At 42.5% G+C, this 25288-nt stretch overlaps 1 protein-coding gene across 1 annotated transcript in view; it reads right to left on the bottom strand.

The window, feature by feature from the left end:
- The window catches only part of PHLDB2 (pleckstrin homology like domain family B member 2), a 128989-nt gene extending 104089 nt beyond the window's left edge, over positions 1 to 24900 (bottom strand). The window contains exon 1 of the mRNA XM_065853654.2: positions 24578 to 24900. The gene's annotated coding sequence lies outside the window, so the exon portion shown is untranslated. The remainder of the gene's footprint in view (positions 1 to 24577) is intronic.
- Positions 24901 to 25288: the final 388 nt, after the last annotated feature.

The raw sequence follows: 25288 nt of genomic DNA, 5'->3' as shown, positions 1-25288 counted from the left end.
GTATCTCATGAACATTACAACACATCCAAGCAACTGCAAGCAGAGTCAAGTGCTTGCTAGCAGTCAATTACAGCAGAGATGTGAACATTGGTATTTATGGGATTTGCCTCTAAAGGCAATCACAGGATGCTGGTGCACAAAGATGAAACCACATTGTTAAAACCAAAACACTTCACAAAGCTGCTTCCAGAACAGGGCAGCATCTCAGAATTCTAACTTAAGACTACCATAACTGGTTTGATAATTGTGCAAATTCAGTCTAGAAAATCAAAGCAAGTAAAGAAGCAACAGAAAAATGTCACTTAGCATTTCAATGACAACAACCACTAGTTTTCAGCTTTACACATTCTAGCCCAACACAACTTGGTGAATACCATGGATTCTCTATGAAGCTAACAGCTCCAATGGCAGCACAGACTTCCCAAAGTCAATTTCCTAGCCTTGTAGTGTGAAAAGTACCAGTGTTAAATCAACAGCAGAGCGCAGCAGGTTTTCTATTAATTGCCAACAGAAACCTTTTCAGGCAGGGGAGGGGGCTCCAAGTCAGGGCATTGCAAATTGAAGCCCACTGTCAATACTATTTTCTGTAGACACACTTGTATTGGTTTCAGTTAGACATTGTATAAAATACTCTTATGGGCAAAATTGACACCTATTTGTCCGTTCAAAGCAATACGATAAGGCATCCCCAATTCTGCTCGAGAGCAGACAGAAGAAGGGGTGGTCTTTCCACATCACTGCTCCTACCCAGCTACAGCAGCATCACAACTATGCCAAAGCAGACACAGTATCTTGTCAACTGCTGAAAAATGAAACAAAAAGGTTCCTGTCAACTTCTCTCACAATATAACCAGCAGGCACACTCAAAATAGATGATGTTACCGGAGGGTGGGGGGGAAAGCAGGGTGGGGAGGGAGAAAAGAAAAAAAATCTGTAAATGCAGGTTCATTCACAGGGAGCTGCGCTCTGACATTTGTGCCAACTAACAGATGTTCAGGTAAAGCTAAGATTGTGACCATATCTGTGGTGTAAGCAGTTACGATCTGCACAAAGCCTGGCATTTGTTAAATGTTAATTTCCAAGTGTCTTGTTGTTTCCCAATAACTGATTTCCAATTTGTGGGGAAAGGCTAACATGTCACTCATTCGTCCTCCATAGCAGCTGTTGCCCATACAGACAATCTGTATTAAACCCCTCCTGAATTTTAAAGCTTCTATTTCATCACACTTAAATCTCAGCAAGTAAACAGAATAAAACACTATTTCTGCCCTGCCTCTGAGATGTGCAGAAGCAGCTCTCAGTCTTTGTGCCTGTTTTCCCCTCCCTCACGCAAGCTAGAGCACTGAGCCTTTCCCTACAGCCCCTTAATTCAAACACTGGACAAGGGTAATCACATTTCACACTTCATGGTTTAATCTGATCACCATATGGATTAGGAAAGAAACTGTGCCTCACTGCATATGTGACTATCACACAAGTTCATCACTCTATTAGTGGTTTCTTTGCTGTAGTCTCAAGAATTGGGTATTTGCCACAGCTGGAGACATGGATGCTGGACACGCACATCTTCTCTTTGCTGCTCTATTTTGCTCGCTCCATATTTTTGAAACTTGTCCAGAGCAGAAATCAAAACGACAGTTTCATTGCTCTGAGCTGAACATACTTTGTAGATATTTAACATATTGCACTTTCACACACTAATAATGACTTGCTAGGAAATGCCCTTGCTGTGCTAGCTAAAATGAACTGGAAGAGTGGCTTTGATCATCTTCAGAGCTATTCTCCTGCATTTAGTCTTTGAGGCAGATTTACCATTTCATATTAAGACTTAACACAGTTACTATCAAGACCTTTAGCCAGTTTGAGTGTTGTTTTGGTGTTTGTTTTTTTTTTTTGTTTTGTGGCCCTTTTTTTTAAAGCACAATTTTCGTGTTTTATAACTGATCTTAGGGAACCTAAAATCTTCATTTTCAGCTTTTTTTTTTTTTGCATAGTGCCCACTTCACAGTGTACCTGCCCAGGTGGCTGTCCTTAACAGCTCCAAAAGATCCACTGGGTAGAACATCTGGGGATCATCTTAACAATTCCTACAATTTTGGTGGGGGAACATAACCACAGTTTCCAGGGCCTGAATTCTCTTCAGTTTCTGCCAGGCCACAGCAGTAACAGCAAAACTGTCTGAAACAGGGTAGGTGATATGAATAATTATGCCCCTTTTCTCCTTGCCAACCAAAAAAGAAAGCAGGATTTGGCAGAAACATTCAGAGGCACACAGCAGCAGTGAAATGGAAGAGGAAAAGGGCCTTGGACCCATTTCAAACAGCTGTGTAGTCTTTAGTGCTTCATCTAATCAGCTCCCAAGCAACAGAGCTACCAACCCCCTTTGGAGAACATGTACAGAGGGAGTCACTCAGCTTCATACCCTACATCCTTGGCCCCTGTATCTCACCCCCTCCCCAGCAATTATTGTTCATTTCATCTCACTTCAAAAACTCCAAAGGACTCTCTCTCCAGCTTCATTGCTCCTTTTCCCAACTAGCTGTCTCCTTCAGCCCTCTTTCCCATGGCTGGAATTCATGCTCCCCTTAGGAAGGCTGCACATACATTTCACACAATAGGCACCATCTCCACAACACTGTGTGCTGTCTGCACAAGGGACAACTGCAACTTCACCACATAAATCCTACCATGTAATCAGTTTGCATGCCAACATTTCTGGGTCACAGCAAGCACTCCTGCTCTGGGGAGCCTTTCATAACCAAATGACTTCAGATTGCTCTGCTCTGAATAATCTACTCTGACAATGGTTATTGTTTATGCTTGAAGCTCCAGTCCAAACTGGAGCCTCACTGATTGCAGATAAACAGGCAGGTAAACACAGCCTCTGCCTGAAATTACTTGCTGCATAATCTATGTCAACAAACAGGCAAAGCAAAGAAGAGGAGTCTGAGATCAGGAATGGGAAGCATTGAGTTGAAGAAAGGCAGAAGAAAGCACTGGCCAAAATGTTGCATCACCACAGGTTAAAGGTTTTTCCAGGTTTTTCTCCCCACCATTTGATAGCAGAAACAGGGAACCAAGTGGGACATCGTGAGTTCAGACCACATAGCTGTGGCCCTAGGCTGCACCCACACCATTCCTGACAGACTTGATCTACACGGTTTGAACAAGGATTCTGCAAGTTGTCTGTCCCAACTATTGCTACTCTCAGCAAAATAATCAACACATCTTCCATCTGCCATGGACCGGAAAACAACTAATGCTTTTGTCTTTGCAAACAATTAATTTATTTGAAAACTTCCACTTATTTCAGTCTTACCTTCCCTAAATTACACAACCTTATATCTTTCTCTGCACAGTGTAGGGCCCCGGCCTTTCTTCTTATTCCTTCCAAGCCCCTCCAATTGGTCTTGCTGAAGAATTACCACTATTATCTGCACACGGAGTATGCAGATGTATGTATGTCCTGTCACCTCTGTCTGCCTAACCTTGAGAAATAACTCTCTTTTTCATTATAATATATCCTCTCAGTCACTGCCATTTTTTTTTATCTTTTTCTGCAGAACTGCAACATGTCAATTTGTTTCCCACCTTGTAACCGATTGAGTGATTGTTTGTTACAATGCAGAAATTCACATTTGTCTTTCCTGGACTACAATCTATTTTCAAATAACTCTTCCAGTTTCTCTCAGTTATTTTGCATTGGAAGCTTGCTGCCTGAGCCATGTCCCCTAGCCTGAATTTTCTATTATCAAATATATCCAATAACGAATCACTGTTCCCCCATCCAACTCATCAGGGAAAATATCAACTGACTTCAGGCCTCTGATGCATTCTTTCACTTGGATGATTATCCCCTGACTACTACCTCAAGAGCACTTTTCTGATCCACTCTTATTATACTGTATTTCCCAGGACCTATCAAGCAAGACAATACCAACATTTAGTTCGAAGGTTTGATTAATAAAGGACACATTCACACTGACTTGATCTTTTAAAGACTGATATAAATTAGGCTGGTGTTGAAAACAGACAGTCAAAATGCTTCCCTCAGCAGACTACTGTCAGAAAACAAGCAGATTAAAACACCTTCAGCAAGCGTGGATTTACCCAGTGGAAGGGGGAGAGTGATAAGTGTCCTGTGCTCGCTCTCTCTAAAGACGCAGTCACCTTTTGTCCTCTCTTCCAAGAACCGATCCCCTAATATCCGACCATGAGCCCTCTCTGAAGCAAATCGTGTTAGCTATTACTCAGCTATTTCAACCACACCCTCAAAGAATAGGCCTCAAGATGTTCTTCAAGAGGACCAGAGAGGTTTCATTTGCTGCTGGCTTAGGATACAACCAGTTTCAACAAAGCCAGAATCCAAAAAGAACACTAAAAGAATAGGAAATGAGCAGGGACAAAAACACAGTGCAGCTCAATTAGAAAAACATCAGCTGATAGTATCAATGATCGACATAGTCTGCACATGGTCAGTTTTATTTCCCATTAATTTCCAAACAGAACACAACAGCATGATGAAAGCAGAGATCTAAGATGTCTAGATCTAAAATGATAATTTGACACACACAAAAAGCATCACGAGTCAGAGAAACTTGAAATCTGGATTTCCAGAACTGCTGAATTAAACCCATTTGCAGCAGAATTCTGGTTTACTGCTCACAGTTGTACTATTCTCTTCTATGGTCAAGCAGGGCATTATATAAACTAGTCCTTGTTGACTCTAATAGCACCATTTCTCATTAACACTGGTCAGTGGATCTTTCCCTTTGAAGAACCAAATTGAGCATGGTCATTTGATTTGCACAAAAAACAATTATCTTTGCCTTCAAAAGGCATTTAAAGCTGGATATCAAGGGAGGCACCTTGTCATAATGAAAACTTTTAGACCATTACAGTCAGTTTCAAAGAGGTTTAAAAACTGTTTAGTGCGATTCCCTGTGACTTTTTTCCTTTGCTTATAAACTTCAGTGTTTCATAAATCTTACTATTTTATTAAAGCCAAAAATTTAACACCATTACATATTAGTCCATAAAATAATATGGCTAGCACATCACTTCCACAGTATAGGAAATGAACCATAAAGCAGTAAGTTGGTCTTTATGAGAGCCTTTTGAGAGAGCACAGCTTTTCCACAGTGAAAGCTCTCAGCAGCAAAACTGCCATTTCCACTGTGCTGCTGCTTTAGCAGGATTTCCTACCAAAGCAAAGTATTCCTATTTTGACCATCATCAGGAATACATGAGCTCTGCTTGCTAAAGAACACACTCTACGCTATTCCATAACTCAGTCACTATGGTGTGGAGTACCTTGAGTTCACACTTGTTGAGCATCGTCCCAGCACTGTCACACATCCCACCCTCAGACAGGCTACAGGACACTTTGAAATAGGTTTCTTCCCTGAAAGCACGAAGAAGAGACTTAGATCAGCTGTCAGGAAGTACCAACATCAGGATCATCACCCAGCACTGAGCCTGCTCCACACAAACCACCACAAGCTTGCAGGACTTACTTTTCAACCCTCCCAAAGAGTTGCCCTTTCTCACTGAGTATCTGCAGCCACACATGCCACCTGAAAGCAGCCACACCCAATCCCCATAGCAATAAGAGACAAGAGCTCTGAAACCAAGAACTGCAATGAGATGCTGGAGAGTCAAGTTATGCAGGACATCTAAATTGTACTTCTCCTTAGCAGGTCCAGTGAACAACTCCATCTAGTACTGGGAAAGCAGTACTAGGAAAAGTGTTCAGAAATGTGTTACAATTTGCATTTGTGAAACACGACCTTGTAAAAGGCATGTTCTTCCCCCTGTCCCTTTCACATTTTTCACACATTTACAGAATTTTTAAAGATGAAGGTAGCCTTAAGTCTATCCTTTTCCCCAGAAGATGGGCCATAGAATTACTATTAATAATGTTCATTAACTTGATGCATTTATATTAGAAGATTCTTTCAGGAAAACACAGAGACATGTGTCTGTAGTTGCAGACAGCAAGCAGTGGAGAGCCCAGAGTCTCTGCAATAACCACTTCGATACCCTGAATCACCAGAGGGGAGATTTGAACATCTTGTCTTCACATTTGTTGCTAGAGGCACAATTTTTGCCCCCTGCCTTGTTGCTGATAGAGCTAAGATTGCTCAGTTGTCTGAGGTCCTATGCTCACAGTATTTGGGGTATTACCTTTGGGCTTGCATGGAGGGGACAGTGCCCATCACCATTGCCACACTCTGCCACCTCCATTCCCCAGCTAACAGGGCTCTTCCCAGCACATCATCATGTGACCATCCCACTACAAGTATTTTTGGTAAACATGCTAAAAGAGTAGAGCCTATCCCCAGTACAAAGGTGGAAGGAACTGCCTGCTGCCTCTGTTCCCCAACTGGTATGGTGACAAGGTGGTGACAGCACATTCTTGGAGCCACCAGCCAGAGATGTGGGAAGCAGGCAGGGATAGCAACAGACCAACTACACACACAGCTGTTTGCTCTTTAATTGCTTCTATTTAATTTTTTTAAATTACTTCTTCTACAAAGCCTTATAGCATCTCTCTGTCTCTTCAAGCACTGCCTGTGCTCCCCTCTTGCTACACAGGGATCTCTTAGCTATACTAGAGGCAGTTCCCAAGGCAGTGAGGGCTGAGGAAGCCCAAGGGAGGGACAGCAACATCCCAAGGTGGCTTTCCCTGCAGTGGAGACATTCACAAGGGCTCCTCTACACAATCTCTGGTGCCTGTGAAAGGTTTCAATTACCTCTAAGCTCTCTCTGAGGGACAGCAATGGCTTCTCCATCCTGTTGTTTGCTTTCATAAACCCTGGAGAAAAGTTAATGACATTGAGTACTTTCCTCCCTCTATCATGCTTAACAGATGCAAAGAGTTTTCAGGCAGAAAAAGACATGCAGACACAGTAGCAGGCCTGATCAAACACCTCTGCATCCTCAGAAAATCATGTTACTTCTCACTTGCGTTAACCACTTTTTGCTGCTACTTTAACCTTTAAAATTTTGGTGTTATTGGACTCTTCCATACAGCCTTGCCTAGTTCTAGGTACAATATAAGAATCAGTGCTTGATTCACATTGCTTTACAATGCCAAAACATGTTTAAAAATAACTGTGTACTGAACCATTTCCTTTTATACAAAGGCTTATAAGCCATTCCTCCCATTTCAAAATTAAACCTAAATTACAGATCTAAGCAGTTCTAAGTCACATTTACAAAAAGCTGGTACATGTGAAATATGCAACATTGGCTGTAACTGGCTACAGACTGGTGCCAGTTTAGAATATTTGAGCAAGACAAGAATAGAAAGAGAGAAATAGCTCTCAAACCCCACTGAAGAACATGCCCTTTCCCAGGCCCTGTGTTTTGCTTAAAGCTCAGTCCATTATCATTCTCCAATCTGCTGGCAGCTGGTGGCCCTGCTGCCAGGGAGGGGGCCTCTGCTGACTCCTTCTAAAGCAAGGTATGCCAGTCAGGGATTTCTCAATTCCACTCCTGCTTGGTCTCTCACACTTCATTTCCCCATCAAAAACACACTTAAAATCTTTGTCTCATGATTTTTCTACCCAACCCTGCTATCCTCCTGGACAATTACAGCATAATCAAACACCAGTGCCCTTGCTATCCTCCCTGTGTTTCTGAGGACAATAAGCATATCAAGCAGACAAAGAGGTGTCTGCAAGAGTGATAATTTAAAGTATATTCCCTCATGTTGCAGGAGGCTATTAAAGAGAGGCCTGTTTGCACTCCTCCCTCTTCCCAGCAACACCTCTAGCAGATGGTGGCATTGCTCCCCTGAGGTTCAGCTCTGGGAAAGGCTCCACTTTCCACTAAGGCTGCTTCTCCTCCTGCTTTCAGCAGAAAAACGTGCACAAAGCCCAGAATAACAGCTCTACTCAGTGTGAGCTGCACCATGAGGTCTGTACACAGGTGCCCTGCAATAATGATAATATAACTATCAACCTGTTCCAAATGTCATTCACAGAAGAGTGGAGAAGGCAGGTCATGGATCCACAGGGTCTCCCACAGGTTGTATTTCAGTGTTTACAGCCACCTCTTTCCTTCTTTCCCTGTTTTGTGCCTACCACATCTATCAGCCCTACAAGACACAATAAAGGGCGTGGATCCACCAGCTAGCAATGGCAACCAAGAAGCCCAGGACATACCAAATATTAGTACAGTCACACTGACAAAAGTCTGCTCCTGCCATCTGCCTCTCTGTGACCACTAGCTCAGACATGAGGCTTGAGCCTGCACAGTTTACCAGTGCTGCACCATTGTTTTTTCTTCCTGGAAGTCTACACTAAGTCAAACTCAGACATGCTGGGTGAATTTTGGGCTGGTTATATCTCCTCTGCCTGTTCCTCCTTCCCAGATGGTACAATAAGCTCTTGGTGAAACACTGTGACTGGAGAGAGGGATGCTATTTAAAGTTTAGAAGTTAACAGCCTAAATTAAGTCATTAAGACTGGTGTGCTAAAGTATCTTTAGCAGTTAGGTAGATACTTTATTGTAGTTAAGGCACTCAAGAATCAGTTTCTGTTCTCAACAAACATTCTGATGTTTTAGTACAGTCCTAACAAGAATAAATGGCTGAAAAATTCCCAATTTTAAGGCAAAAATATCTTGTATGCAAGTTTCTAATTTCAGCAAAAGGAAACATTGTCTTAAACATTGTCTTCACTTCCAAATGCATCTTAAAATATCAGATACATTTTGATTTAAGCATATTCTCTACAAGCGTAATGAAGTATAATACCTTCCAACATGGTTGATTAGGTATCCAGCTAAAGTCAGAAGAAACTAATCATTCCAATTTCTCTCAAGATCCACAATTTCATACGAAGTGTTTCAATTTTGATAAAACTACATTCTCTAATCTACAGAAAACCTTTTCATCAGAACTTTCCCAAGCACATTTTGCTGTAATGCTAGAGAAACCTTCCATTTGGGAAGGGCCTCATCCACAGCCAGCAGTTACACCTCCAACAGTGGATACCAGTGTTTGCTGGGAGCATTGCAATTCACCCTTAGGCCGTCTGCACGCTCTTGGCAGACAGCTATTGTGTCGGCATCAATACAGCTGCTATCTGATGATCTAAATCCCACATTATTGTTTCCAAAGGAAAAGCATGCTTCCCTTCTTTCTTCTCGCTTCCTCAAAAAAAAAATCGCCTATTCCCTGATTCAATAATCTAACAGTTAGTTGTTTCAAATTAACTATTCTGCTTGGAGTTCATATTCAATTTCGCTAGAGAATACATTTAATTTTACTACAGAATAAGGGTTTATTTGTATGTTGGACAAGATCCCATTCCCTAAGGCTACCACTCATCCTGCAAGCCCCCCTTCCATACAGCAGGCTGTTCTTCTCTGACTCTCAGGACTGGCTGAAGAGCAAGTGTTGGGTCCCAATTCAGATATTCCCCTGCCAAGTGTCAAGCTTTGGGGCTGGTGCAGTCAGCCATCATCAGCTGTGACACGTTGTCTCTGTTTGCCTTGGGGAGATGAAGCTGTGCCCATCCAAGAGGAAGTCAGAAGGGCAGATGACGTTAAAAACAATCACTACTTTGTAATTAGCAGCAACACAATTACACACACTAAATACTGGTTTTGAAGAGGCTACATGGCTGCTTTATAGGAACCTTTGTGCCTGATGAGCTTACATGCCCAGCTCCAATGCACTGTGCTTATTAATATTTTAAAACAGTAAAGAACTCTCAGTGTTATAAAGGAGCATTGATAATACATCATTCAAACAACCTTCAACTTAGCACAGATGCTTTAAACAATTCACCTACGAAACAACACGTCAAAGGCAGCTTCTCAGCACAGGTCAGATGCTGAACGGAAGGCACATTCCATCCCATAAACATTTAAGCCACCAGTAATTAACTTATCAGAGGCCATGAGGGCCCTTTGGTCTGCCAGTGCCTCCTCCAAACAGACAGGCAGTGGGAGTGGGTTTGTTGGTATGCACCAGGCATTTCAGGCATGAATCCCAGCCTTGTCCTGACATACCTCGGTACGTGGGCACAGCCACAGCCGGCACGGAGAAAGCTTCGCAAACCATCTCCACGCTCTGAGAACGTGGGCAGCACTCCGAGTCAAAACAGAGGCAGCACGAACTGCGGTAACACCGGTTATCAGATTTCTGTAATACTATGCTAATGAAGCTCACTAAAGAGCCCACAGGGGCTGCAAGAGCAGTTCCGTTTCTGTGGCACGCTTTGCCCAAGCTAGATGAATAGATTGGCTCCTAACCAGCTCTCTCCCCTGTGAAATGCCACAAGCCTCCTGCATACCCACCTTTGCACAAATGTATAGTCTCTTCACAGTTTCAGGGTACACAAGAAGATGGAGCAAATCAAAATCCTACAGCTTGTCTTTAGGTATAATGCAGAGGAATCATAGAATATGAAGTTGGAAGGGAGCATAAGGATCATCTGGTCCAACTTTTCTTGGCAAGAGCACAGTCTAGACAAGATGGCCCAGCACCCTCTCCAGCTGAATCTTAAGAGTGTCTAATGTTGGGGAATCCACCAGTTCCCTGGGGAGATTACTCCAATGGTGGATTGTTCTCATCATGAAAAGTTTCTCTCTTTTATGCAACTGAAATGTCCCCAGGAGTAACTTGTATCTATGTGACTTCTTGTAAAAAGGGAGTCTCCCTCTTCTTTATAGGAGAAATAAATCAAAATCACTACCTTTGGGTGATTGGCCACAGGGAGTAAAACAAGCCACAGCACTTCAAGGGGACTTTGATTACATTCAGCTCTCAATCCTTCTTGCTTTCTCCAGCAACCTCAGGACTTCAGTCTAGAACAGGTTCCTAAACAGGACACACATTTCAAAGTTACAACCATCACACAGACAAGTGTACTCAGTCCTCAGCAGTTGCCTTCCCCTAACATCAGCTCATCACACAACAGTGGTATAAAACCAGCACTAGCTAAGATGAAAAGTTGCAGCAAAACTTCCAGGAGAAAGTCCCTAATCCTGGCATAGAGCCAGAGAGGCCTCAAGCATGACTCAAGACAGTCCTGAACCACCTGCATCTCCAACAAAAGCCATTTATTCCTACAAATGTTCAGATACAAATTAAGGCACTGCAGGAGAGAGAGGGAAAAAAAATCATTAGCCAGTAGAGTTATGTTGCCCTTGACAAGCAAATGCATTAGAGTAAGCACTTGGCTTTTTTGTAGCTCTTTGGTCTCTGGCTTTCAAAATCATTTACAGAAAGACTGAATGTGATTCACATCAAAAATAGAGGTTTTTTTAACACTCCACATGTTCAGAGGTCTGCCAAGACTTTAACCCACACAATACTTACGGAGAACCAGTATTCCCCTCTACCCCACCACAAAGTATAAATATTCGTAGCAAGTCTGAAGGCAAGACTCCTTAACTTTAAAATCCCTCTCTTTTCATGGGGAATATTTTTAATAGAGAGAGCAGGAAAACCCCAAAGTAACTGCTCATGAAGAGTTTACTTAACCATGAAAATTTTTCAGTGAAATCCTTTTCTACAAGACTCTTCTCACAAAATTTCAACCAGCTCAAAACATTTGTACAATCCAGGTAGCAATACAGAAACACAAGGAGGCCGTGGCAAGTTCAGAATTACTTTATCAAGAACAGATAAAGACAGAGTTGCAGCCATGGTACAACTGAACCCCTCCCATCTGCTTCTGCTCATGATGCAGCTGCACTGACACACACCCCATGTCATCAACATGCCTGCAAGCTCTTGTGGCTCTCTTGTGTTCAGCATCTCCAAAAAGCATTTTAGATGCTTCATGTTTTCATCACCTGCATAGTAAGCTCATGAAGCAACTGACCTTGAGATGCAATGTGTTCTTAATCAAAGTCTCACCAGGATTTAGGCTTTGAAACTTCGATTCACCTGAAGTCCTACTTAACAGAAAAGTTAAACGTTAGTTGGGTTTTTTTTTTTGTTTGCAGCATGCATGAGCCAAGAACCAGCTGTAAGGATTTTGGCCTGTAATTATTTCTGAGGAGATAAATCTCTAACTAGCATGAGGAACTAGCTTACAGTGTCCTATCAGCAGTGCCCAAGCAAGCAGTAGGAACAGTTCCACTACCCACTCCTTTTTCCTAACAACTGCTCTGGGCCTGAGGGCTCTCTGACAGCCTCTGCCCATACCCTTCTCTTGCTCCTGCAGGAATTCCCAAACTTTGCTAGATTCAAAAACATGTTTATACAGTTAATGCTTTATGTAAGACATGCTTTAGTACATCTATGCTTCTCCATTACTGTCCACCATACGTTCTTCACCTCAGCCCAGGTGTCAACAGGTTTCATACCTAACAAAGCACTGAGGGGCAATATTGTAGTCACAACACTTGTGAATAGGTAAATAAAGTATGCAGCCAGCAGAGGTTTTCTAATCTGATGCTGCTCCTTTTCCAAAGGCTACATTATATAAGACACACCTCAATTGTATCACTTGACCAATATCAGATCCTAAGTCAATATTTATTCCCTAAAACTATGCATGTTATTTGTCCATCTCAAGGTTTGTCTACTGGTATTTTTCAGATGGAGAACAGTTGTTCACAGGGGAAAAAACCAACATAAAAATAAAGGGAAAATATAGCAAAAATGAAAAAAGATTAAATAGTCTCAGCTTGCAAAAAGTACTCAACTGTCATTCTCTGTCCTGCTTGGTTCCATTTCAACTTTTTGTTTTCAACAGCTCTAGCTATCTTGTAGCCAAACTACTTCTCACTGAAATTAAAACAATTTTCATCACAACCAATGCTGGCGCATCCCTCTGCTCCCCCCACCTTCCAATACAGTTGCTGCCAAAGTCAAAGCTCGGTGCTGAAGGGCTGCTGCGCCTTTGCCTTTCTAACTTGAGGGACGTTGGGAATCTGTAACTCTGCCAGAAAACACTCATTTGTTATTAACACAGCCCATATTTAGCCATGTGTCTCTGAATTAAAAAGCACATACTTTCATCTTAACAAAGCTCCATCTCCACACAGCTGAGTCCCCACGGACTGCTGGATCCCAGTTTGTATGGCCAAATAAGGTAAAGCAGGAATTTGAAAAATGCAAACCTGGCCCAAAATTGCCCATAGCTTTCAGGAGCTATTTGTGGATTTGTTAACCTTTTGTTAAACAGAGGGTGCTGCAAGCCCTTCATTTTATTACTTTTCCCTCAATATTGAACTTCCAAAAACTTTTAGAACACAAGTGAGCTTTAAGGAGATGAAGTGGTGGGAGACCACTGAGAGCAGCAATGGGAAGTGATACTGTGTAAAAGAGTTTTAAAGCTCCATCCAAAATAAAAATGGTGTGATTTGCCAACAGATACCAAAAGGACATTCTCCAGATGAGAGGCAAGCACTCTTCGTGAAATGCACACAAAAGGGAATCCACTAGTCTACATAACACTAAATGTCTCTGAGGATTTCAATTCTAGGCTCTTGTTGAACTTCATTATCTTCCTTCTGAAGAAGCAGGCAGAGATGTCTGTTTCTCTAACAGGGCAAACTATTAAGCACTTAAAGGAGAAAAAATGGAATGAATATTCTGTGTCTACATGTGAAGTATCTTCTTTGCAAAGACTTCCTAAGGAGGAACTCTGAATTGATTCTCCTCTGTGCCTCTTTGACCATAAATACATTTCCTCTTGTCTTCTAGCTCCCTATGCATGCTTCATGACCTGCCACATCTGAGGAGTATGCAGCTGTTTAATGGGAACTCAGAGATTCAAGATGCCCATTATGAATGTGCATTGAGACTACGAGCATCTGGGATATAGGAAAAGCAAGCAGCTTCCTACCACTTCAGCTGAAGTATGCTGACATTGGAGTTGCTTAGCTTTACATACAGCAAGTACAACAAAACCACCATGGAGATAACGAATATAAGGACCAAGTCTTCATTCAAGGAGGTGGAGGAAACAGATTCTTCAACAAGCTGGAAGTGAAAGCAGAAGCTCAGAAATGATTTTTGCTGTTTTTTCTAAATGAGTTATAAGGAGTACTTGGCATTGGGCATTGTGTCACTGAGAAGCTTCTCTGGGCTTCCCTGAGAAATGAAGACACTGTCATGCCAAAAAGCATTTTTTTTTTTTTATCATCATCAGTATAGTCTTCCATAAGGTGATTTCAATGCTAACTCTGTACCTCAGCTGACTGCTAATTTTTGTGGAAGCACTATACCATTTGAGTTACTTTAGCACTGCTTGCTAGTCTTATGCAGATATTGAGGAAATACCCTGTATCCACGCAGAACAAGCAGTTGAAGATCATTAGGGATCCATGCTCTACAAGAGATTAGCAACTGAAGCTTCAAATGTGCTAACTAATCTGTTTAAGTATTGTCATATTAGCAACACTCAGACTACTTGTACAAGGTGAAAGAGCAGCTTTAAAGGCTCTCTTTTTCAGGAAGTGGTTCAAAATAAAATTTAGCAAAGTAGAACACCAACAAGTTTAAAAGTGAGGAGGACAATGTTGTGCCACATAGCATACAAGACACCAGAGACATCGGCCCAGTTTAGCCTGGGTCACTGTGTTCAGACTTCCAAAACTGTAGACCTCATCATATAGTTTAAGTGAAGCCAAGACTCTGGTCTACAGCAAAGAACCAAACAGCAATGTTGATTCAGCAGGACTGTCTAGGTTTCAAGTGACTGAAAGACTGAAAACTCTAAGCAAAACTTATGAATTTTGGATAAGTCACTATAAGAGGAATTAAGACCTTCTTCCTCTATGAGCAAATAACATGGCACATCATGTGGCCCACTTGCAGGACATCTGTTGGTTATGCCAATGAGAGCTTTGGAGTAGGTAAGAAGATTTTAAAAAGAATAGCGTGATTTTTTTTTTAAGTAGTCAAAGCCATGGAAACAGAGAAAGGCCTTGATCTGAACACTGCCTGATTTTGGGGTCTTCCTCAGCCAAAATACAGTTCTCAGTTTGAAGAATGTAACGCTCTCGAGGTAAAAAAATATGATGATTTTAATAGAGCTATGAGCCTGAATATCACTCAGAGTTGGAGGGCTCAGAGCTAACTTTGCAGCAGACTTCAGCCCTGTTCTACTCAGTGTGGGCTTCGAAAACAGAGACATAGAAATCCCCTCTGTCCAGTCCTGTGTGATGCAGGCACCTCCTTCCTTCCTTCCATCCTGATGTTGGTACAAAGCACCATGTCCTAAGGGCAGCAGAGGCAGGATCCTTACAGACCATCTCCCTGCTTCTGGCAGCTTAGGGCCTTGGCCTGCTACCTCCTTACCCACCAGGGCCATAGCATGCCAAATTGGCCTGGATACGACTCTGCTGCCCATGGCCAGCTGATCTGCAGAGAGCAGGGCTCCATGGGGAGGCCTGAAAGCTACACCTCTGCCAGTTGGCTGATGGCCAAGGCAGCTCCCTCTCCAAGCCAAAGCAAGAAAATACTACAGAGGCTCTGACTGCAGCTTGAAACTAAACATAAAACTATCAAGGCTTCCTCTTACTTTTTTGCAAGGTTTTTTAAAACTGAACAAGGTCCTGTAAAGCTCTTTAAATCAGCTGGATAAAATTTGCACCTTTGCATCTAATGCAGTGGAGCTCAGGGGCAAAAACAAACCATGAGCTCAACCTTATTTAGGTTTTGACTCACAGCAAGCCAAAAGCAGGACACTTCTAATGAGCTGAAAGCCCCAGAGGTGTTGGAAAGCTTTAGCCACAGCCACCTTATATTCTGGAAGCATTTAGATTTTTTTAAACTGAGTCAAGCTGAGGAAGACAACCATGCCATAAATAAGGTCTCAGAATCAACAGTCATTCCCCTATTTAGTCTAATTCAGGATATTGCTGTTCTGGAAGCAAGCTTGAAGGGGGAGCAGGGGGTGGAGAGTGTTTGGGCAAGAGGAGCAGAAATGTCTTCTTATAACTGGGTCACATCTGGAACCTCACCAGGTACGTGCCACCAGCAACACCATGGGATATCCACAGAAAACTGCCAAGCCCAGTTCTTCAACTTATTTCTCATGCTACCACATCACATACAACCCTCCCCAGGAAAACCACATCAAAACATAACACCACCACCACCAAAAAAAAGCTAGTCCTACTTCTGCTAGCTGGAGTGTATGAAATTAAATAGATCTGATCTTTGTGTACATTTTGTATCTGCTTGCTTCAGTACAGTACAGAACAAAATGTAACTTTATGCTTAAAATCTTCTCTCTAAATCCTATTCTCTTACTCAGGAAGAAGGACTGGAGAGAGAACACGTTTTCAAATGCTGTACTGGAAGCAGGGCTACACACATGCATAAAGTTCAGGGTGTGCTTTGTGACAAGCCTGGGATGTAGAGTGACAAATCTGACAAGTTCTTCATACTCAAGCAGGCTGATGCTCTGTGTGCTTGGCTGAGGCCTGGACCACAGCATCCAAGTGCAGGTCTTTAATTACCCAGTCAAAACAAACAGATTTAGGGTTTGGTTTCACACACTGTCCAGGCTGAACTTCAGCTGGCTTTTTTTGAGACACACCTTTGTTCCCAATGGCTCTCCAGGCTCAGCCCCACTCACAGGGCTTGTGCTCCTCTCCCTTCCCATGCTTGGCCTCTCATCCTTGCATTGGGCTTTTCCAGTGACTACCATGGCTAATTCCCCACTGCCTGCCTTCTCATGCAACTCATCACAGCAACACTCTCCAGAAGCAGAAGTGTTTGGAAACAGGACTGTCCCTCCGTAGTTTTCTATCCACCTTTCACAAAGCAGAGATGTGGAGAAAGGAATCAATCCAGAGAAAGTAGTAACACCAGCCAAGAGGTATCAAGCATAGGAAAGAAAGAAAACCAGGAAAACAGGGGAGACAAAAAAACCCAAACCAAACAAACAAAACACAAACAAAAAACCACCCACATATCTAAAAGACTATTTTTTCTAGTTTCTGAAAGCACATTTCTGGAAAAAAGATCTTTAGCTTTGGACTTAGAATACATAATGGCCAACTCCCTCTGTTTGTACTTGGAGTACTTTGGGTCAGGGGTTCTCACAGCTGGGGAACACTGAACTGGTCAGCCTGTGATAGGGCCTGGAGACAGCACCACAGCTGTCACACTGGGAATTCAAAGCTCCATGACAAGGGACAACACAGAGGAAAGCTGAGGGCTGAAGATGTTTGCTAGTCTGAGAAGTTTGGGAAGCAGTTTTGCAGCTTGCAGCCATGCTCCTTCTGAGCAGTGAGCATGCATGCTTTAGTTCACTGAGCTTCCCAGATGAATCGCAGTTACATACATGCCAGTTCATAGGCAGAGGAAATCCTCCTTTTATGGTTTCCATCCTCCCACTTGTTCCTCCTTCTTAGAAGTTTTCATCCTCTCAGTTGAGCCAAGCAAATTATTTCAATGTGGTGTTATGTTCTGAGAGAGCAGGGACCCTGGGGAAGCAGACAGGGGTGTGGAATCCACGATTGTCACCTTTTCCCTGACTCAGTTGCAGGCTATTCCAATAAGATAAATTAACTACTTCCAATTTGCAGCAATTTTTAAATGAAAAAAAAGTTTTAAAAATCAAAATAAGTATTTTCACATTCAATTTCAAAGATTAAAGAAAATAGTTCTTTGCTGGTCACCTGAATCTGTTTTACAAAGACATACAAAAGGCATTTTATCAGCTGCTGAGTAGTATTTACTCATGAAACTGTTCTAATTGCTTTGGAATGTGCACCCTGGCTGCTGGAACAGCTTGCTCCTGCTGATACACTGCACGAAGTAATACTGGTTTATAGGACACGCCACTTTTATACAGCATTCATTCTTCATTCTCAAGGTAAACAGCATGAACTAGGAGAAAAAAAAAGCAAAATCCACCTCATGAACAATGACTTTCCCAGAGCTGCCCTACATGTTTGCAAGAGTATTGACTCATCAGCAAAATAAATCATTGCCATGACTGAAATCCTCACAGATCAGCTATTTAGTATTAAACCTATCTTGCAGCTGGAATTTGTATGGGTAAAAATTTATTCCTCGTGCCCACTAAATCAGTGCTGGAGTCAATATCTAGGATGGAAGGAGTAGTGCCCCCCAGCCACAAGTAAGCTCTTCCATTAGCTTGCAACCTTGGTCTTAGTAGTTAAGTAGAGGAGGTCTTGGTAGATCAAAGATAATCTACTCATTCTTGCCTTAATCTTCTATAACCAAAGCAGAGCTCTGGTCAGTATTACACATGCTCAGTCTCAGTAACAGCCCACAAAAAAAAAAAAAAGCAATAGCTCTATCTGCCTTTAAGACAAAGGAATTCCAAATACTGAGTCATAATTTGGAAGGTGCAGTGGTTTGAATGATACTTTGTCTATCACAAAATCCTAGTGCACTTCACCCAGCAGAATTAGAAAAGCACAGAATAAGTGCTGCATACATATTGATGTCTAGAACATGGAAAATAGAGAACAAATCACCCTGATCCTCCTAGCACCCCCACAGAAGGGATCCACTTGTGTATCTTCTTGGCACATACACCAAAATAGCCAAGCCAGTCCTATTTGGCCTGGGCCAAATTTTATAAACAGACTTGTAAAACACCGAATGCTTTGAGTTGCTTCCATAGGAGGTGGAAGTGTCCCACTCCCACACAAAGCCTGAGCTAACAGAGTCCTTGGAAAAAGCAGCTTCAGACAAAATCAGGCCAGACTTGGGGATAAACAGCCCTGGCAACTGCTCAGAGCCGACAGGCCTGGCCATGACAGCCCTTCTGCAGTACTGAGTGGTCCCACACAAGATAACAGCTCCAGCACATGTGGTAGTAACCTTGAGTTGTCTTCTGCAGAAAGCATTGACATGCATTGAAGTCTGCATTTTGTGTGGACACAAGGGCTGTGACTTTTTAAGAGCATGGTATTTGCTAAAAGGGCAGGTAGGATACCAATTTGGGAGCAGGCAGGTCTTGGAGAAGGGTGAGGCAGGGTTAGAGGCTCTCAGCTGAGAGGCAAGGGGGTTCTCATTTAATTCACCCAACAAGGAAGCTTCTTGAATTTTCTACCTGACATCCCACCCAGGTCTCCTCCACTCTGTGAGAGCATCATTTGCAGTTCTCTCTGCATCTCCTCTCCAGATCAGAGCTGTACAGGTATAGTCCTCAGCCTCCCTGACAGCTGCTGTCACACCTTTCCCCTCCTGCTGTCAGTCACATCCTGCCTCTCCTGCCCAAAGCAGCAGCTCCATGCTCTGCTCCTGTCACCAGGGCAAAGGTAAACATATTTTGTTTTCCTGCTTTCCCCTGCCTTCCATCAACCAACCCACAGTTAACATCTCCTTTTCGTTTTCCCCCTACAGCCATTTTTTGTTTAAACAAGGGCTAGTTTATTTTCTTATTGGGAAGCCTTTTTTGGCCTTGTGGCAGCATGAACTTGTCCCTCTTTTCTCCTGCTGTGAAGGGACCTGACTTAGAGGAGAGAGCTTTGAGGCTGCAGAAGAGATCTCCCCACTCAACCTTTTTAATCCTTGGCCTCTGTTGCTTTAGTCAACACCACAAGTGCCTCCTAGTATGAGAATCACCATTTGTTGCTTAGGAATTAAACATTGACTAAACATATCATTCTGCATAGGCCATTGAACTGGAAGAATGTTTAGCAAGTTCGGCAGCTAAAGTTTTATTAACCATCTCTGGTAACCTTCTCCTTGAGCAAGGCAAAGGCAACACTGGGGCTCAATCTCAAACCTTTTCCAAGTGCTCCTTCTTAAACCCACAGTACTTTTAAAGTGCAAATACCCCCCACAAAAAAGGTCTGCCAGCAGGTATATGCTAACTTATCTGTCCCACTATGGTATAAAGTTCACAGTTCCACAATTCATACCATTCCCAGTTCTCTCCAAACCAGTTTAGCACCAACCACAGCACATCTACTGCTTCTTCTGCCACATCAGTTTGTGCTGCACTCCAAGTTAAAAGGCAGATTCTTTTCCCTCCTTTAGCATACCTACAATGTTTAACAATGCTCTAGAGTACAGGTCATCTAAAGGTGTGTTGAAACAGAACAGCTAACTGACAGGACAGCAAATGGAGTTTTACAAACATCAGCAAATCCATTCATCCAGCAGGATGATAGCAGGAGTCCTGGGGGAAGATGCCTCCTCCCCAGGTATCAAAACCAACATGAAGTGTGTCATATAATGACTATATTTTAAATAGAAGTCTGGAAAACTTGCTGATGTACCAGCTTCTTGCTTTCGGGCACTTAAAAACAAGCAGGGAGAAGAGCAACTGGAAAATTCTTTGCATTTTCTGAATTCTCCTTTTCCTTTACTTGATACACACACAAGAGAAAAGCACAGGACACAAGAGCCTGCATTCCCTTCAGACTCAATGCTAATATATCCTGCTCCCATCAGATCAGGACAGGAAACTTTGAGCATGAGGTGGTCTTTCATGGTTGTTATTCAAGAATAAAGAGAACAGCTCTACCACATCACTGCAACTGGACTTCGTCCCATTCAATGGCATCTTGCCAATGCTAATAATTTAGTAGGACTGTTAAGTGCTTTTGAAACCAAAAGGCAGCTTTCAACACTCGTCCTAGACCCATCAGTTCTGGACAGAAAAACACAGTCAGTCTCACTGTCTCAACTTGAAGTCAGAAACCCATACCTAATCTAATTAAACTCTCTTGGGTAACACGATGACACACACCAGCTACCTCTGAGTTGGGAAAACAACAGCACCAGCATTCAGACGACTCACTGGTCAGAGGACACATGTCCTGATTGCCATGAATCCAGTACGATGGAGACAAGAGAGAGGTCTGAGCACGGGCTTGAGATTCCTAACATGCAATGCTACCAACTTGCCTTTCTTCTCCTGTCCCACCATTCACAGGAATCTCCAAGAAGAGAAGAATAAGGTGTGGTGTCCTGAAATGTTAGAGATGGTATCTCTGAGTGTATGCTCGAGCCTAGCTTTGACCCTGCGGGTCCACATTCCCCAGGAAGGTGTGTCACACTCGCGCCACAGGAAGAGCCAGGTGGGACATGCACCCAAGCGCTTTGCAGAAGGCATTCTGAAGTCTGTACGTGGGAGTTTGGTTTTGGTCTGCTTAGCCTAGAGCCCGTGTCAGTCTACGTATTTGCAGGCCTTAGTAATACCACAAGCATCCCTCAAGCTTTCATCAACATAGTGCAGCACCTCTGTGATCTGGGCAGGTGTAATGATCGCCACTGTAATTTTCAGCATATTAAAAGGTCATCATGCTTTTCTTCCAAACAAACATAATGCAAGTTATTTCAGTTCATCGCTTTCAGAATTCTTCTTAATTTTGGTAAGGCTTGAAACCCACAAAGAAAAATCCCACTTACCAGTTTCCACAGGCATAAAGGGTGCACGAAGACCACTAAAACCATACAGACCCAAGCAAAGCAGGATCCTGGGAACAGGACAGGGAAACTACACACCTCTAACAATGAGTATGCAGGAGAGAACTGGGACACCACATGGATGAGCCTCTGGATCTACTGACCAGTGCCCCTTGGGAGGCTGGGGGGCCAGCAGGACACACCTGTCTATTAAATGTTACTGTCTTTGCATCCACTGAAATGTAAAAAGGGTTTTCCTTGCCATTTCCAAAGTGCCCTAACCAACAATTCACAGCCAGTGGGACAAGAAAACAAGGACTTCAAGTTAACTGCTTGTCAGCCATCTACAGAAACACATGCATTAAGTAGGAGCTCCAGTGTCCTCACTCTCTGCTAAAAGCATTGCTGCAACAGCTTCTACAGCCTCTTCTGCTCCAAGAATCACAAGATAGTAACATAGAGAGCAAATTCATTGGCCAATTTTTTCATTTCACTTTGGTGTAAACACAATTTTACTATAATCATGATCTTGAGAACCTGCTTCCCTGGTGCATGTTATTAACACTGCCTGTATTATCCTTCAGCCTTGGAAAGGGAACAAACCTAGCCCCAAGACAGGAGGGAAGGAACTAAATGCAGAAGGGAAATTAAGCTACTCAAAAGTTCTTGTTCTTGGCAATAAATGAAAGAAAATATTATAATTATCTAGTTTGTTGTCAAAAGCAAGCAATTTTTTAGTAGTCTAGTTTTTAGTATTTTTTTTTCCAGGAGATGGCAGTCAAATAACCATCTGAGAACATGATGCCCCTTGTGTACAAAACCCAGGTGACATGAAGATGGCACTGCCCAGTCTCTTTCTAGACAGCATACTATGGAAACAAATGATTACCTCCTAGGAGTTAGCAGAATACCCCCAAATTACATTGACTTGCCAGTGTAAATGATCTCTGCAGCCACCTTGCTTTTCCTTTGTGGATATACTTCAAGAAACCTATGCTCAGTTTTGGATTCATTCTGAATCTTCAAGTCTGGAATGATATGTCTTGGTTTCAAGTGTTATCATCAGCATTGTGCATGGCTGCACAGTGAACATACCCAGCATACAGGGGAAAAACAGTCTTGAGAAATCCCAGTTCACCACTCTAAAAACATGTTTGCAGTGTGCAACAAAGCAGGCAACATGGTGAGACAGCTTGTGTCATTCATCCTCAGACAATCCTGTTACTAAGGGCAGTTTTCAAGACAGATTTATGGAGGGACAGAAGGGGATTATCTTTGTAAACACATGCTTTTTTCTTTGTTTTGGCAATGACCAAAGCACATTTTCCAGCAATAACCACTATCACAAAGGAGGATTTGGCTGCTTCTAATGCTTCACAGTTCAAATAATGCTTCCTCCAAGAAACAAAATTAGAAAAAAACCCTATCAGTATTTGAGATACTTAAGACTGAAATACTAGCGATTATTATTTACCTCAGGAGAAATGCCTGGCACATTGTATTTTATTTGCTGTCAGTGTAGTCTTTCAAAGGATGCAATCAGGTAAAATTCAGTACTTTTGTAAATGTGGAACTGTATTAACATATCAGATGAACTTTGTACTGGATGTGATTCAAAGAGTGAAATTCATGTAATAATTTGTTCTGTCTCAAAAAACCCCAGCCCCATACCAGCTTTAGTTTCCATTCCAAAAGGCAAGTTGCAGCACTATCTCTACTGCATACCTCTCCTCCTCCCTTTCCACTGCTCCAGCTTCTCTGAGGATGCTTTTTGTTTCTTCTTTGCACTTGTGATTTTAGGTTTGGCAATTTCAAGCTGGAAGAAGAGCCAGGAATACCAAAACCAAACCCTGCTCAGTTGCTATGAGCAGAAAGAAAAAACGAATGCTCAATAGCATAAAGTTCAAGAACAATATTTTTACCATCTTTAATTCTCATTTACACAGCTATCACCAAACAAAGTATGTTTTTCTCCACCCAGTCTACCAGATGATGACTTTGATGCACAGAGGAACATCGCCTCAGGCAGTCTTTTATTTCCTTTTTCTTAAAGTGTATTTGCAAGAAGCAACATGATAGGAAAAACAAAACCAAACCAAACCACCCTCAGCTCTCAGTTTCTTCTGTACTTTGCATTCAACCCAAGAGAAATTGGCCTTAGAGTTGCAAAAATATCTGAAGTGCCATGGTGCTGTTTGCAGTACAAAGAGAGAAGCTGGGGGGACATGGCCAGGACTGCTGTTTGTCTGCCCCTCTGCTGAGCAACCCAAACAGTATCTGCTACAAACCGTATCAAAACTTCCTTGTGTTTATAACAGATGAAACACCAAAGGCATCTACAATGCTGATCAAGCACAGAAACTACTCCTTCAAACCCAAGCACAAGATACCATCAGGGCTTTGCAGGCACCAGTCAAGCTTTCAGGCCATTTCAGTGAAACCTGCAAGCCTTTGCATGAAGACCAGCTTGTTCAGCACCTCCTGAGTCACCACAACTCTTTCAAAGGTTCATCCAGCAGCTAAAGTGTCTGCCTCAAGTACTAAGGGACAGTCCAAACTGACATTGTGTCATAGTTTCCACTCTCTGCAACTGCTGGCTAGCTACCTTGATGCACTAGTGCCTAAGGTACTGCCAGTTGCTTCTTCTCTTCCACAAAGGAACTGCTCACTACAGATATGGTAACACAAAATCACCCCTGTACCAGTTCTGCCTTTAAATTAGAAGCCAGGCTAAGCAATGACATCTTGCAGTAAACAAGGTTTTAATGCTACTGAAAGCAAACAAAGTTATCATGAAGCAGACAAGGAGAAACATTCACCTCTCTGAACTACTACCCAATTCACAACCATATGCAATTTCAGCCCATAGGTAATTACACTGAAAACATTTTAATTCACAAATTTAGCAATGTAAACAGCTCTGCCACAGGCACATGTTCTCACTGGTTGCTGAAAGAAATAGTGCATACTCACTGAGGCCAAATTCTTGTTGAACCTGCAGATACAAACCTACACAGCTACACGTCTGACAGCAGCTTCTCCCTCAAGCACACCCTATATCATCCTGTAGTTCTTCTCTCAAGGTACATTTATTTCTACTCCAGATAAGAGATAGATGAGAAAGGACATATAAACAACAAACCATTTTCTACTCTAAGCAACCTTTGCTTTTAATTTAAAGCAAATCTCTGAACTGAGGGAAAGCAAATTTTAAGTGTGATTATTTAACAGCTTATCCATACAGCAAATTACCTGTAAAGGATCCTGGTCACTTTGTCTTCTCCAGAAGATTCCACTTTGTTTCACCTTCAGGCAATGGCACTGCTATCAGCTGAGAAGAGCAGCAACAAGTGTCCAATTCTGGATCACCAAGAAGAGCAGCTGGACTCACTAACCAGCAGTAGTTCAAAAGTCACTTGATTTCTTTTTCCAGCATTTGCTTACCTAAGAACTTGACAAATCAATCCCATTTGCTCCAGAGCCTGTCAGCATTTTGCTCACCTTCCAGTTACACGTGGAATGAGAACAGCTGGCACCACACACCAGCTTTCAAGCTGGCTTTCCTTCAGATGGCATGGAAGAGTTTATCCTCCACAGCTAAAAATCTGTGCGCAGGTTCAGCAGCGTCTCCCAAAAGGCAAATACTAAGCCACGTGCACTTCAGGAATGATTCTGTTTGAACAGCTAATCACAGCTTTGTGGCAACAGCAAAACTCCATATAAAGGGCATGCATAAATTTGTCTTAGAACACGTGTCTAGTTTTTGCAGTCTCATTATACACTTCATAAAAGGTAGCTACTTTGTACATATATGTGCACGTACACACACATGTGCCTTTGTCCAGCATTGCTGAAAGGCACACAGACTGAAAAAGAAAAAAATTCTATTAAGCCCCCTAGGGAAGCAGTACGATTAAATCGTGCTCACTCTTGCACCTGAAGTCCCCTTTAAGGTATATGATT

This window comes from Patagioenas fasciata, chromosome 1 (genome assembly GCF_037038585.1).
Source record: "Patagioenas fasciata isolate bPatFas1 chromosome 1, bPatFas1.hap1, whole genome shotgun sequence".
Classification (NCBI taxonomy): domain Eukaryota; kingdom Metazoa; phylum Chordata; class Aves; order Columbiformes; family Columbidae; genus Patagioenas; species Patagioenas fasciata.
The sequence above is the reverse complement of the archived record's forward strand: the minus strand, read 5'-3'. Positions and strand labels throughout refer to the sequence as shown.